Source organism: Pezoporus flaviventris, unplaced genomic scaffold (assembly GCF_033815535.1).
Source record: "Pezoporus flaviventris isolate CSIRO_AGI_PZ_B2104156 unplaced genomic scaffold, CSIRO_AGI_Pfla_v1 ptg000090l, whole genome shotgun sequence".
Classification (NCBI taxonomy): domain Eukaryota; kingdom Metazoa; phylum Chordata; class Aves; order Psittaciformes; family Psittacidae; genus Pezoporus; species Pezoporus flaviventris.
In genome coordinates, this window is record NW_026892638.1 from 4,163,511 (window position 1) to 4,179,910 (window position 16,400).

At 43.2% G+C, this 16,400-nt stretch overlaps 1 long non-coding RNA gene across 1 annotated transcript in view; it reads right to left on the bottom strand.

The window, feature by feature from the left end:
• Positions 1–1,871: 1,871 nt before the first annotated feature.
• The window catches only part of LOC133280844 (uncharacterized), a 54,384-nt gene continuing 39,855 nt past the window's right edge, over positions 1,872–16,400 (bottom strand). The window contains exons 2-3 of the long non-coding RNA XR_009747302.1: positions 9,157–9,328; positions 1,872–1,940 (exon numbers count right to left, since the gene is read on the bottom strand). This is a non-coding gene — a long non-coding RNA (uncharacterized LOC133280844). The remainder of the gene's footprint in view (positions 1,941–9,156; positions 9,329–16,400) is intronic.

A 16,400-nucleotide genomic window follows, 5' to 3' on the forward strand; every position in this document is an offset into this window, starting at 1 on the left:
GTTACATGAGGATGAGAGAACAACCTGTTTTATTTGTTAATTCTATTTATGTATTTATTAATTCTATTTATTACTTAAGACATAACCATAGCTGTAGGGACTAGAAAAGCCCCTTGAAGGCATTTCTAAGCAGGCTGCATGTGTCTGGGAAGGGGCAATTTGTGCAGGGAGGAAGGGAGCCTTTGAAAATTACAAATCTTGGGGATTTTACGTCGAAAGAGAAAGAGGTGGGCAGATCCCACTGCCGTTGCTGTGGGTGCAAGGCATGCGGCATGGCTGGATTACGCTGGGACAGCAAATAACTGGAGGCAAATGATTCATTGTGCTAAGTACTGTAAAGCCAAGAAAACAGATGTCCTGGCTGGACTGAGGACAAAACAACACACTGTATTTAGTAGATTTATCAATAGAACAATTAATATCTTGTTCAGATTGTTGCAAGGTGAGGGTTGTTTTCTTTTTTTTTTTTTTTGTCCTAATACGTTATAACTAGATAAAGCATGAAACCCTCCTGTAATAGTTACCAAAGTCCTTTCCAGACTGAAAGTTTACCCACATGAAAAATAACACTTTAAATCTGAATATACTGAGATTATTACAGTACCATATGGCTGATTCTTACCCATACATTGCCACTGATATCAATGGGACTGAACGGGTAAGAGTAAATTGAATATATGGACCAATGATTTTGTATTGATGTAGAAAGCAAAACGCTAAATTTAAAGTTAATACTGGCTGGAACAAGAGCCTCTTTTCTGGTGTTATATGTATAAAAAATGACATAACCTTAGCACAAAAGTTTTGTTTCCAAAGCCTCATAGGGCTGCCTATACATGTGAATGCAGTCTGGTCCAGCAAGTTTACAGTGGTGACAAAGGTTCTGAGATGGCACCTGCCCTGTGCTAAGCAGCACTTCATTGGCACAGAAGAATTTTATGGAGAGGTAGCTGAAGGTTTCCTCCAAGCTGCACAGAGCAAACAGAGCTGTGCGGACATGGTCTAGGTCTCCTGCAGGTGGCCAGTAAGGAGTCTGCTTGGCTCCCAACACAGGAAGGGTTGGTGAGACTCTTCATAGGGACATTCAGAGCTGCTTTCATCTCTCCAGGATGGGCCACCAGAGCCTTTCTACAGCCCTTTGAGGCAACCAAGCACTCTCAGAGTGGTGGGAGACTAAAGGGTTTGGTCCTATATGTGAAGCTTTTGAGGAAGTTTCATAAACAAAAAGCCTAAAAGCCATTGTGAAATTGCACATGGGCTCCATTTAGACTATGCCCATTGCTGGTGTGCTTAACTCTTACTGCTTGAAACAGAAAGGGTACTTTCCCTAAGGAAAGAAATGCCACCCCCTTCCCCCCTTATTTTTAAGTAACAAGCAGCCACAAAGCTCCCATATTGTGAGCATTATTGCTGCCACGTGTTCTAATGAGAGTGCAAGAAGGAAATGTAAGCCTGTAAAGCTTGTTTTTTGTCTTGAGCAGATAGTTACCTTAATTGCACAGCATGTCCTGACTCCAGTCCTCTCTGCTTTGCTCATGCTGATCCATTACTACATAACTGGCATCTCTGCCTGAATGCAGGAATGATAACTGTGCTCTCTCTCTGATCAGAAATTGGAGTCAAATCAGTGTGGCGATAGAAATCTTAAAATAATAAAAATAAAAGGAAGAAATGAAGATGATCAAGGTTTTGGGGGTGAGTGGGGGAGGTAATAATGGCTAAAGAAGACTGTGCATTAATCACTCTCCATAATATTCCTGAAAGTATCTTACCAAGGCATTCATTTTAATCTTTAAAAGTAGAACAATTGCTGCAGGTTGCATTTAACTTTTCACCTCTGATGGAGCAGCCCATTCCTGGAGTTACAGATCTTCCTGTTTATCCTTTCCATTGAACTTTGTTCCGTTTCATCCTTGCAGTGCACTGTGTGGTTAGATTTGCTGGAAAAAGAAAAGAAAAAGAAGAAGAAAAAAAGAAGAGTGGAAAAAAAAAGTCACTGTTTGTATCATAAGTTGTTTGTTCCACTTGAAAGAGAATCTTTGCCCCTTTCATGACATGATGTGGTTTATGTATCTCACCCGCTCAACAGAACATTCAGGCTTCAACAAAGGAGCTGCAGCCCTATTTCATCCTCACCAATCAAGGACAACTTGTTTAAATGCCTTCCCCTATGCTGGGGAAGCTTGTCGCTTGTGACTGCCTAAAGACATGTCAAATTGGGTTAACTGCTGTCTTCTTATTATTGGCAACTGCACTGTCTGATAATCAGACTGGTGCAGTTAAGCCAGTCTGCTGAAGAGGCAAAACACTGAGAAATCCCTCTTTGGGACAGATTATAGCAAAGCAGGGCATTGTTTCAAATTAAAGTCTCCAGATGGGAGATTGGCAACTGTAGGGTTGCAATGACTAGCAATACCCAAGATGGTCTGACAATCAGCATCATGCAACATTGTTTTCTGCCTGTCTCAAGGATTCCCAAATGTGATTGAGAATCTCCCTCCTTCAAGGTGAGTGGTTGCCACCAGTATTTGGAAGATTAAGATCTACCAAGGGCAAGCCATTTTAATTCCCTTGCAGACAGATCAAAGCAGAGAGACTATGCAATGGCCCAAGTGCCAGTGGCCCAAAATAGCACACAGATTTTGGGTTAGGATTAATGTCATTCAGGCTGCTTGTTACAGCTAATGCATCTGGGAAGATGATCCTTACTTCTCCTTTTTCCCCTCATCCCTCACCTGGGGTTCAATACTCAGGAGTGCTTTGCTGCCATTTGAGGTACTCAGGTGTGGGACCAAGTTTCCAGAGCAGCTTATTCAGGGTTGTATAGTGCCTGCTACATGCCTCTGAAAATCCTTCTGGAAAATGTGTGGAGAGTGGTGACTTGAGGTGATTTGAAGTGAAGAATATGTAGGGACCTGGATCTACTTCTTCCAGTTGTGTTTAAAAAACCCGTATTCTGTCAATGGCAGATGTTGCTTTCAAAAACATAACACTTCAAAGACAGCAACTTAAAAGGCATTATGAGCCACAAACCATGTAGTTTCTCTGTGCTTAGGGGAAAACCCCTTTTCCCAGTAGGATCCACCACATTATTGCAGAGACTGTATCTGTTATTCAGAGTGGTTCTCCTTATGTCCTCTGCAGTGAGTAGGGAAAAGATGGAGAGCAGCAGCAGCCCCTTCTCATGGCCTTGCTTTTGCCCACAGATGCCTCCTCAGATGTTGTAGGATTAGGCAGGTGGAAGCAGTTCAGGGCCCTGTCCTGTTCAGTAGACCTCCCGCAAGCCATCTTCTGTTGCCTTTGAGTCCTACCTGGGTACAGCCTGCCCACAGTCTTGAGAAAAAACAAACCCAAATACTTAGTAGTTTGACCACTGTGCACAATGATTTGGCTGCTTCTAAAGTAGAGGACAGGGTAGACGGACTGCAGTGGTACACCTAAACCCCACATATGCAGAGCTCTTATCTGACTTTCTGATGCCCTCCATTCTTTATGTGATGAAAATGAGATGCTTAGGTAAGCTGTGAAGGTGATGAAGAACTTCTCTGTGCCCTGGTCAACATGGCTTCCTGACCATCAGCCATACAAGGGGTCAACACAGCTGGCATACTTTTGCACTAGTTTCAGTCCTCACATGGCTCATGTCTGAGGCAGTGGCTCTTCCTGGTATCCAGAAAGCCCTGTCCACATGGGCGTCCCTGCATCTGATTTCCTCTGCGTAATTACTCTGCTGCAGTTTGACCCCTGTGGTCACAACCTGCCTCCTCAGGGCACCAAATTTTGGTTGCTAACGTACCTCTGGGGCAGCTGCGAACAAGAAAACTAGTCAGTAGCCAAGGACTTCTTCCCGTGCAAGACATTAGTGTAAAAGATTAAACTCCCACCCGCTCTGTTAAAGCAGGAGGATCCCAGCCCTTTGCACTTCTTGCAGATCAAGCCCAGAATGAACGCAGAACATTCTGGCATATGAACCCATGTGACCAGGAATGTTCTTGTGGCTCCCAGGCACCAGTGCTTTGTCAGGGAATAAATTCAGATTGGTGCCCCCAGGGAACAGGTTTTTTTTTTTTCACTGTCTTTTTTCTAGAATGAAGTAGAGAAGAATTTTGAAGATGTATCTGGTGATAAACTGCAGAGTAAAGACCTAAGCTGGGTTGGTCAGGGTTTCTTCGTGTGTGTATGGTCATTATGGTGTGCCACAGCGCAGTGAAGGTCAGGGGGTGCCTGAAATAGGGGAAGAAAATTACTTTCACAGCTAGATAATATTAGCTTAATCCTAAGGCTGATGAGATGGTGTATTGGAGCTGTGTTCAGACTATGTGGTGTAACACACAAACAACATGAACCTTGTGCACTCACCCGGGTCATTCTTTGATTGGGGCTGGACCCTTGGAGCACTCAGCAGCACCCCAGGAAGAAATGTCCCCAAGCAACATGCAAGCAGCACCTTGCAAGCATGAAGAGGTGTTTTTCCCCATTAAATGGATGAACTTCAGTCTGCTGGATAGACCCTTTCTGATCTAGTCACTAGGGGGTATATTGCTTCTTTGTATGAACGCACCGCTCACATACTATTAACAGGAATTGCAAGTGTTTGCATCAAGAGAATCGTATACCTCTAAGGAAATTATAAATGGCCTTGAAGTCTTTCAATGCATCACCACTGTAACTTCCAGAAGGCCAATAGTCCCTCAAAGCCTGGCAAAAAATGTGCATGTGGGTACACTGTAAGTCCTAAGAACAGGACTGGGTAAGGGGCTCAGGAATGAGTTTGGTGCTCTTTTACTTTGTTGTGATGCCTGTGCCAGTTTTCCTCACTGCAATGGCTGAAGCTCAGCTCTTTGACAAGAGGTTTGCGATGGAATCCTTTCAATTTCACAGTCCATCTGGAAAAGCTCATTGGAACTTTGAAATATGGAAGCCTCAGCCCTTCAAAGGTGTGAAATCGATCAGTATTTGTCCAGAATTGTGAAAATGCCATGCCACTTATTTATAAAAAAAGTAACATTTCTAGAATAAGGTCATCTAGAGGATCTTAAATCATTTTGCTTTTTCCTCTTTGGTCCATGTCCATCTCTCTGTTCAAGTCAGTACTTTACCTGTAAAAGTAGTAATTCTCTAGCTGGGAGACATAGTAATATTCTGAATTCCCTAACCAGGCTTAACAACAGCTAATACAAGAGACATTTTTCCTCTCCTTTCTTTTTCTGTGTTGTAGCAAGATTGGCAGCTCAGCCTCAGGACCTATAGCAAAAAAACACAGGAAACCTGATGGTTCTTTTCACTGGGCATGACACTAAAAAAGGCAATCCAAAGCCACAAACAAGACGCACAAGCAAGTGCACGGTTAGCTATTTCACTTCAAGATCTCTAGGCTGGTGTGCACCTACTTCCCCGATACCCGTGCACAGTGTAGAGGAATGTCCTGTGAGCCGCACCAAGGTCTCAAACTCAGTACAGGGGTTTGGACAGATCATAGCCCTGTTAACTCTGGTGCAGCACCACATAGGCATGTCTGTCCTACTGATCTTACCTAACTAATGCAGCCAGCTCAGTCATCTCTGCTTTCCTCCACCACAGCTCACAGCTCTGAGGTGAAAGCTAGCAGGCCATCACCCTGATGCTGGTTTTGTGCCATTACTCCATGTCAGTGGTGGAACCTCTCCTATTTTGATATGACACCCATTTTCCCTTTAGATGAGGACATGTTTTCAGCTTTTGGTGTTTATTTTTTTCCCCAAAGCCTCCTTGGGTGTGCAATTAGTAAGCTGCCAAATTCGTTAAGAAAACATTTCTTTGTTAATCCTACTATGTATGCAAAAGGTACAAAACTAAAGGTTCAAAATCTGTAAGACAAAACATCGAATTTACGAGAATTTTCAAGTCAGCTTCATGATTCTGACTCACAAGGTCTAGATATCTGGGGCTGATGATGTATGCAAGCCTCTTTCTGTGCCCTCCACCTCTTGCCTTTCACTCCCTCTCCAGCCCCAGCTTAAGAGCTGACTCAGGAATCTAGCAGTTGGGCTCTCTTGTTACTGCAATCATAGCTAGCTGATTTTGGGGATGGGGATAGCTGCGTAGTGGTCTGGGTACAAATTTCCATGGCTATTTTTAAGCTGCATGAATTACCAATAAACTAATAGCTGATGATTTCTGAGTAGCTGATTTGTCTTCATGTTCCTAAGTAGGAATGCAAACTGACTCCATTTTTCCAATTTCATTTTGCCTGCTCTTATCCTCTGATGTGGACTAGGGGCCCTGCTATAACTGAATTTAATTTGAAACAGCCAGCCTATTAGGACTGGAAAGCTGACTACTGAGTCAATTATGTTCAGAACATTTTAAAATGCTACTCTGTCCTGGTACTAACCCTGATGATGGCTTCATGCCACCCACTGGCAAGATGCAGCAGGCAACGAGAGTAAATATAATGCATTTTTTTAACATGAGATGGGCTCCCTGGGGGTATTTAGTGCAGATTCTGACCTAAACAGAATCTCGTCTAACTCCATTGGTTTTCACGGCATCATTCTAAAATTATTTATCTTCAGTGGAATGAAAAATATTTTTTTGGAGGCGTACTTCAGGCCCTAGAAGTGACATTCTTGTTCACAAAGGTGCAACTCGCCCAGCACAGGAGGTCTGTGCAACTGCACTGGGCTATGAGGAATAGCTTGAGAGGCAGTAAGCCTGTAGTCTTTCTGTGCACAAGGCGAATTAAACAAAAGAAGAATTGTGGAAGTAATGAAGAAAATATTTTTTAAATTGGCAGAACCCCATCTTATGTGAACATTTTCTAATTTATCTCAATCAGGCCTTGATGTTGCTAAGAAGAATCTTTAGTACACATTTCTAGTTAAAATTTTTGCACCACTTGAAAAACAAGGTCAATGAAATCACTGTGAAAAAAACCACAAAGAACAAAACCCCAAAACAAACTTATGAAATTGATGGCAAGGCGGTACTTTTTTATGCAGCACATGAGCAGAACTCATTGCCGCAGGATGTCTTATGGCCCAGGTGTATAAAAGGTAAAAAAACCCAAAACACCTAATAAGGTGGAAGGTTCCATCAAGAGCTATTGAAGCTGATGGCCTTGGTGTGACATCTGGCTCAGGAAATCATCAAACCACTGATGGCTGGACTGAGGTAAAAAACTCAACAAGGATCATGTTTTCCATTAGCAGCTGCCAACAGTCACTGACAGAAAGCATACCGGGGAGGATGAAACTCTAACGTTGTAAGTGTGGGTGCTTTACATTCTCCTGAAAAAGAGATGGAGATTCAGATGGAAAGCTGGTCTTCCTTTATGCATTGTGGTGCTCTTTGTCAGGATCAGAGCACCTAACTAATATCTTTACCTTATTACACCTGGTTTTGAATATTTAGTTAATTTTGAGAACCAAACATCAGCGATTTTTACAATCACACAAAAAATCAGTTAGCTGTCTAACTTCAAAATCCAGGAGGACATTCATGGTTATGTTTCTTACAGAGTTTGGAATACATTTTTCTTGCAAAAGAATATGTTTTAAATTATCTTTTTGTTTGTTTGTTTTTGGTTTGTTAAGGAAACAACTATTCTAACTTTGAAAACTTTCTGGCCAGAAAGCCACCTAATGCCCAAGTAGCCTTACTCCATAAATATGCTGCATCATAACATCTTTGGAGAGAGCTCTTGCAGATCAGTGTGGATCTAAACGTTAGCCCAGAATCTGTGTAGCATAAAGATTAATATTTAGCAGCAGGAAGAAGATTATTCCTTCTCTCTCCCTCTAGTGCCCTATCTAGGCAAATTTTCTGTGCACCCAAAATCGCATACTCCTACTTGGCTTCTATGAGGGTTAGAGCTCTGTAAAGACTTATGTTGTGAAGTCTTAGAATTAAATGGCCTGTTACTGGCAGAAGTAATTTTCCTAAGTGATTTTTAGTCTGATACAATTCCTTCCAAGGGATGGGAAGGATCTCTTTGGTTTAGGCACTGTTAAAATTCCCTTTATCATGAATCTATAGAAGAGATTTCCAAAGCTAAATGGTAAATTATACCATAGTCTCATTGGCAGATGAATAAAAGAGAGTTAGGTTGGCATCCTTTTCTGTTTTTCAGTAACCTTTGCTGAACTTAATTACCTGTAAATTATACAACCCCAGGGCAGGTTGGACAATAGAGAGGAAACCAAGTTAATATACATACACTTCTCTGTTAGCAATCACAACAGTGATCAAGCAGCCTGATTAATTTTGACTTGGCATCAGACAGCAGCTGGCATTTAAATTCTCCAGCTTGTTTTCATCACGTCTCTGTGACTCAGACCTACTGCATAGCTCTTCCATTCAGCCACTGACAATAAGAACTGAATAATCCTTCTTCAGAGGTCGGGAGGGCAAAGAATAGGCAATGCATGCTGCGTTCGGCACTGCATAGAGAGGATGGGGAAAGGCCCTCTCTTAAAGTTTCTGGGCAGTGGCACAGTTGTCATTGCATACAGGAGTGGGACACAGCATGGGACAGTGGCTGCTGATGCACTGACTCCTTGTTGCTGCCAAAGTACCAGCCAGGTCTTCCCACATGGGATCCCCCAAACTCTAAAGGGGCAATATGACCACCATCAACCCTATAACAAATTCCCTCCATTCTCCATTTATCCATTCCCCACTGACTCAGAGCTGTGAAATTTGTCACAGTATTTTCTGCTTACCATAAAACATGAGAAAGTGCATTGATCTGATGTCTGTGTCTGGAATAATCAGTTCTAAACAGCAGAGCATTAAACATTTACAGACACCATGTGGACTGGAAACTCATGCCTTTTCTCGATGGAGAGCTGGAAGCCTCCCTGCCTTCTCTCTTGATTAATGTAAGGCTTTTATTTAAAGTTCTGCCTAGATTTTCACTACCTTACTTTATAGGAAGGCTGGTTTATATCACTTCTAGAGCTCCTACATTTTCCCGAATCTCTCCTCCTCCCTCATGCTTCTACTAAGAATCTGTTAGTGCTGAAACAGTTCAGCTTTGGGTGAATGCAAAGATATGGGGAGAATACTCATGCTGATATATAACTTTTCTGAAGGTGTGGTGCAAGCACAGTCCATGTCATTCCATGATAGTTTGACTGTAGCTCTGGCTGTCATTTGGCCAGAGCAGTGAATCACCTGGCCAGTCCATGCTGATGAGCAATGTGCACTGCAGTGCTTTGCTTTCCTCAGTGCAGTCTCTTCTGGTGTGGTCTGCCAGATGCAGTTCTGTGCTTCCTTAAAATGTACCTTTTTCTGATCCTTTGGCCTTGCCTTGCTGCCAGGGAAAGGCACAGGACACACAAGGAATCTGGGGGAAAACCAAGAAAGTAAATCGTTGCATCAGAGCACGCAGTGACGAAGTGAGTGCTCTGCTCTTCCTGTGCAGACCATTACAGTGGTTTGCAGTTATAAAACAATCCCCTGCTTCCCCACTGCATGCAGTGCCCTTGGAGGTGGTTGGGTTGAAGTTTTCAAGTGCTCATCTGTGATGCCTCCTATGTGGGGTTCTGTACTCAGGGTAGGGAGTGTGGGGTTTAACTCCACAACGCACCCAGGCCTTATACCATCAAGAGGAACAAAGACTTGCATTTCTTTCAGTGCCCCTCAAAATTATCAGTCCAGATGCAGAGCAAGGCTGCAGGACGAGGGAGCTGGTGTGGTAGCAAGTGCAGATGCTGCGATAGCTGGGGTCAACTCCAGCGCGGTCAACCTGGTGCTGCCTCTCTCTGTGTTCTGCTTCAGCTATATACACCAGCAGCAATTTGGCACTGTCCCTGCTCTCAGTGGTAGCCAGGGGTTGAGTGTGGTCCCCTTGCACCTGGAGTGCCCCAGGCAGGTGGCTGCCTTGGCTGGCAGAAGTGGCATTCTGAAATATCTGGTTTCGTTCCAGGGTGGTTCTTTTTCCATTGACGTGAGGGCACTGTGCCCTTGACGAACATCTATTTTATAATGTACTTAAACAAACCGGCCCTGCAAAGTTCACCATGGCTGGCCGACACCTGGCTCACCTCCAACGAACATGGTGAGATGAAAGCAGTGTTGATGGGCTTCTTCCTTTACATTCTCAAAGATCTTGTCCCTTTGACAAATGAGCTCCTTGTACCAGATGGTGGAGAAAAAGACTGTGGTACAGCATAAGGAAGGGTGGAGGGGCTAGACAAGAGATGGAAACAGGGATCTCAGAGAAGAATACATGTGCACTATAGAAATAAAGATCATACTGTTTACGGAAAGCAGCTATGGAAACCCAGCATGAATGTCGAGAACCAGATGCTCAGCCTGCCATCACTCCATGCCAGCCTGGGAGCAGATGACAGCTGGAGCATCAGAGTTGCAGGGGGCCTGCTGGGACCCCAGGGCTGACGTATGTACAGACCGTGTAAAGCATCTTCTCTCTCTAGTGTCACTGACCATGGTTTGCCCCAACCAAAGATCAAATGTCCTGAATCATTGCAGAGCTCTGCCTTGACACTCACAACTTTATCCTTGGGGTTTATTGTAGGTGGCACTGCAAGTGCCCACTGAGTTGATGCCTAGTCAAATTCAGAGGGCTGCCTCCCCTTTTGCAGGAGAGAGGGTATGGTGGTAGCTCTGATTAGGCAATGATGGGGGAGGTAGTCCAGCATCTCTAATGAATGACTGGATTGTTTCAGGATAAATAAGGCAAGGGGCTGGTCCTATTTTTCAGTGTGTTTCTATACTGGTGATTGTTCTTTTCTTTAGTTCCACCTTCTCTATGAGCACAACAGCCCTAAATAGTCATGAACATGACTAAAAGATGCGAAATTACGCAGCTTGCTTTGAAATTACCTCAGCAAAAATCATTTGGTGTTTAAAGTTCGTGCATTCTGAGAGCATGTTTGGAACATTTTTTCTCCTCTCTCATCCCTCCAGTTCTCAGAAACATGGAAATACACAGGTATCTTTATCTCTGAGTACAGAATACAGTGCCTTTCTCAATATAACAAAATACTGCAAAAACCTGTGTCCAGACATAGGAAAACCAACTTTGCTTGCTGTGTTTTGAGGGGTACCACCAAGTCCTTAAGACTAGACACCTTGTCCCTCAAGAGCACAAGCCAAAACCTTGACCTTATGTGTAGCCTGAGGCCTATCTCCAAAGCATGCAGATAGTTACAGGAAGGTGTGCAGAAGCCTACAGCTGGGTACTTTCCTTTCCCAGTCAGGAAATTGACAGGCTGCTCTGGAAGTCCTCAGGTGTTTTTCTTTGTCTTCAAAGGTAGGTATAAATCTACCCATTTCACCTAAATAGAGCAGTCTTAAAGCCATACAGGTTGGCTAGTTTGAAAAACTCATTAGAGAGGTGGTGCAGTGGGGGGGAAGGTACTATGGCTGAACCAAGAGTAGTATTTCATACTTTTTGCAACTATGTGGAAAGTGAGTCAATGTGCTTTAGGGGAATTTTGCAGGGAGTGTGCCTGGCTTTCATGGTGGTCCATCCCAGTGCAGAGGGTGAGCTCTACCAGCACATACTCTTCCTGCTTGACTTGAGGCACAACAACCTTAGCAGGCATGGAGTAGAGGTGGTAGTGGTGTGGGGTGACACAGTCCGAGTCCTTTCTTGGAAGTGGGTCTGAGGAGACCTATAAACTATATGCTGTGATAGGTTGATTCAAAATAAACCCATACCGTGTGTGTAAAGTTACAGGGAGGTGTTGAAAAGCAAATGTCAACATCTGTGCCCTGAAGAAAGTGTTGCTTGTTGGTAGAGACCTTGCAAACTATCCTCTTGTGTGCAGTCACTGAGCTAGGATCTGTAGTCAACGCAAGATGATATATGTGTGTATAATGAAAGAAGTCATCTTTCAGTGCCCCTAAGGTCCCAGCTGGCAGGCTGTGCTGCCAGGATGGAGGCTGAGGGCTGCCTAGGTCTGTGCAGAGCAGGACTAAACCAGTCACTTTGAAAAGAGCTGCTTTGCTTCTGCATCACCTAAATACGCTGCTTTCTGCAGGGAAGCAGCAGGGACCCTTGCTGCTGGTTACTGCTGCTGCAAGCCTAGTCTCTGAGCCTGCTGTGTCATCTTGTCCTTCCCCAAACCCTGTGCTTGTAGTCTCCACCTTATGAGCATCTGAATTCTAAGGGCAAGAGCAGCTAGGGTGAAAGTGGCATGAAGGTCCACTGTCAGAAGTCTAACATCACTGTGCCTTATACACTTAGCACCATCTTTTTGTCCCTCTTGCCTTAAGCCCTTCTCACAAGCAGCTTCAGCATGTTCATTTTTCTTTTGTCCTTTCAGCCACAAATAATTAAAAATGATGAAGACTTTTGTGTAAATTGCTCACAGTTCTAGGAAAAAAAAAGAAAGTAGAGGCAGTCTTGGGAGTGAAGGACTCTAGCAAAGTACTTAAAGCAGAGATCTAATATGGAGCATGTGCAGTCCTGCTGAAATCAAGTAAAATTTATTGAAGGCTTTTCTAAAGCACAGACAGCTCATCTGCCCAGGTGCACCATGCAAAGGCAATGGGAATTACTCACATTCTTAGAATCAAGCAGTGTGCTTTGCCCCCAGTGGATGAGGGTATATGTGCTCTGTTTACAGGAACGTGGCTTCAGAAACAGCTTGCACAAGTGTTCTGTGCTGTTTCACTTGTGCACATTGTCTGGATAACTGCATATGTAGATGCTTGGGCCTTGTGCATAGGCAACAGATAAATTTCATCCAGGTATTGGCTTCAAATGGGCCTTCAGGTGGAATTATATCTGATTTCCCAGACCTTGTTTTCCTTATGTAGTGACCCTAATTCCAGATTTCTGAAGCAACAGTTAATGCCACAGCACATAACACATAGTAGCAGGAGGCTGCTAAGTACTTAAAAGAGCTAAAAAAGGTTATAATGAAAGAAGGTGAAATATCCATGAATAACAACAAATGTGATCTTGGACTATTTTCTTTTTTCCATTTGATTTATAAAAACAAATCTAAACTATTCATGATTTCTTCCATTCTGCTCCCAGAAGATGTTCACCATTTCCTGTTAAATCCCTTAGGCCCCTGAAGGTCCTCACAAGATGTCACTCTGCTCAATCTACCATTCTCAGATGCCTGAATGACAGCTTAACCCTTGTGGTACAAATCCTGGCTCACTGTGCTGTTGACAATACGTAAGCCCCGAAGCATTTTTAAATGCTGTAGGCCATATACAGGCATTGGGCAGATGAGAGAAAACTTGTATGAATACAATTTAAACTCTGATGTACCATATGCCCTGGAAAAAAATAATGCGGGTGTTTGGAAGATTTATAGGCTTGAAAGATTTGGGACCACATGTAGCTGATGGCTCTGATTGAGCTCAGTGCTTGGTTGGGCTTCACCAGGATGAAGAAATGTTCACTTTTGTGGGTGGAAACCTCTGCCCTTAGGATATGGTCAGGAAAGAGAGTTGGCATGTTACTCTTGTGGCTGGGCAGTGGAAACAGGTATACCTGCCTATGGGTATGTCTGCCCCGGCTTCCCATTGGCAAGTGTAGGGGGCCCCATTTGGGGTGCTCTGCTTGTCCCATGCAATCGCAAAAGGAGCAGAGCTGGGGCCAAGCACACCCTCCTGTTCTGGGGAATTCTGAGGCCTTGGTTTCATTAGTCACAAGAGGAAAAAGCATGTTATCTCCTCAAATGACAGAAAGCAATTGGGTTAATTTGAAAAATGTTCAAGCCTCTGTCTTATCTCATCTTGCAATTCCTTCTGTCCATATTTTATTGTGTGCTTTGTGCAGACACACTGGAATTAAAAGAGAAAAATAATTGATTAGTGTAATAACATGGAGCTTATTTTAAACCCAGGCAGCTGAGACCTAATGATGAAACTGTCTTTGAGGTACTCATGATTTTGCCCAGATAAAGCCGTAAAGGAGCCACTTCAGATCTAATGGGCCAGACTTTCATCAAAGCAGATTTCACGGTGCAAATCATTTTTATGCATTTGCTCCTCTCTGTGACACAAGCTGAAGATCTGATCTGTTCTCCCCAGGGGCGAACTGAGGAAGAAACTAAAAAGAAAAGGAGAAGACATGGCAGGTCCCCTGTGATGGTGTGGGGCACGGCAAGATGGATGCCAAGGAAGCTAACCTCACTGGACATGAGCCATCCTTCACATGGCTTGGAAACACCAAGGTCCACTGGAGTATAGCCCCTTGTGCACTCAATGTAACTGGGATTGCCCCTGTGGAGCTAAATTTGTGTATTGCCTTAAGTTTTCAGATTTCCAGCTCTGAGGTTACACTAAAATCCTTTTCCTTTAAAAGACAGAAATGCAACTAATTATCTTTCCCCTTCCTCAGAACAGCAGACCAAGTTATCAATTTCAAATGCAAATATTTATTATCCACTGCTAATTGGGGATTGGGTCAAAGAAAGGAAATGTGAAAGTTAACAAGACCCTGTGTTCAGCAAGTGCAAAGCCACTCATTTCACACAGCTGAGGATAAAGGTAGAAATCAAGTTGCTTTTCATGTCTAGATCTTAAAAATACAAGACAACTAAGATTGTTATGGTGAATAATCAGAGCCCTCTGGTACTGAGTTTAGTTGCCATACTTTCTGGATTTTTCAGCCTGGCAATTATCTGTAGGGTCAACATGGTTTTGTCTTGCTGTCTTGCAAATTGGATGTTTTGTCTTTCAAGCTCTTTTACACTTTTATGAGAAAAAAGAGACAAATATTAATGAAGATAGATAGTCTATTGAAGACATTATTAAAAATCGGTCTGGAGTTTTGTAGGAGCAACACAGTAACTGCAAATTACAAAAGAAAAGCCCATGCAAATCTGAAGCATCTTATTACATCTTCTGCATTTACAAGAAAGGGGATGGATTGTGCCACATTTACACAGTGAAATAAATGAACTACCAACCAGCATGAAAAAAAACTATTTTTTAGTTCTTTTAAGTGTTAACTTTTTAAAATATATTATTTCCTTTAATCTCAAGTACATATTAACTTTCATAATGAATATGAGCTTGGATAAAATCAGCAGCATTTCTACAAGTTGTCACAATATTGAATATTCAACTTTTAGGCACCTAAAGTCAGATTTTTAGAGGTAATTCTATCCTGTATTTTGAATATAAGTCTGAGTTCACTAACTTGGACGTAAGATGACATAGCAGCGGGCATTAGCATACCTGGAGCAGAATGGATGGGAAAGAGGGGAAGGTTAGGATCTCGCCATCTGTTGGCACAGCCTTAGCTGTGCTGGTGTCTGGTTTCATTCTGCTAAGAATGCCTTTAAATGAAATATTCTATGTATAAAAGGTCTCTGTGCCTTATTTTGGCTAGACTTAGACATCTTGGTCTGACTTCTTTATCATTTAACTTTTAGGTAAGGGCATAACACAGCATAAATCATACAGGCCTATCGTATAAGAAGCCACTGGTTCTGCAGTTTTCCATTGAAAGCTATAACCAATGACCAAGTATTTCTCTCCTGGCTTTTTCATATTATCACATCAGTGTTTTCTGAAGGAAAAAAAAAGTATCACCTGGAAAATTTCCAGGCAGTGTTACTGGAAACAATGTTCATGCTGCTGTGTCCATCTCCTTTGAGGTCAGCAGGTTGGTTATTTATTGGCAGGGATGTATGACAATGAATATGTCCTTATGTAAGTCAGCTATTTCAGCTATTTCAAAATCAGCAAAGTTTATTTAGCGCAGCCATGAAATCCAAAGCTAACAGAAGGTAAGCAGAATGTAACCCTGCACAGGCTATGATGACTATAATAAACTGCTAGCCTGGCTTGCCTACAAAGGTGGAATCAAAGGATTTGCTAAGCCAGAGGAGCCTTAAATAGACCAGAGGCCTGGTGCAGTGGGGCACAGCTTCCCGGGGAGCCCTTCGCAGGCGGTCTCTGTGGGCTCATGTGTCAGGAATCTCTGGGCTGCATCCAGCGGGAGCAGGCAGCAAACCTCTGCCCACTCTTGGAGCTGCTTTTCAGTGCTCCCTCCCTGCTGCAATGGGAGATAGGGCCTGTAGGCTGTCCCTGGCTTTATGCCGAAGTGTTATCACCCTTCATTACCTCCATGTCTTATGTGCAGAGTGGGAAACAGGCAAACTGTGCCCCATCAGTGAACTGCCAGATTCAGCTGCCCTTCAGCCAGGGAATACTGGCATGGACCAAGAGCCCACTACTGTTGACTGTTTAGTTTAAGTTGAATCTTAATTTAGACCTGTAAAATATTATGCTAAAATGCTGTTTTAATTGATGTAGATTAATGTGTGCAAGTAACAGGGAAATAGTGTGTTTGCATCAGTTTCAACACAAATATAAGTATTAGAAGACCCCTCCCAGCAAAAATGCTCACTTTGAGGGAGATGTCATACCTGCTGCTGAATCCCACCCACCCTACACTCTCTGTTAATCCCCTC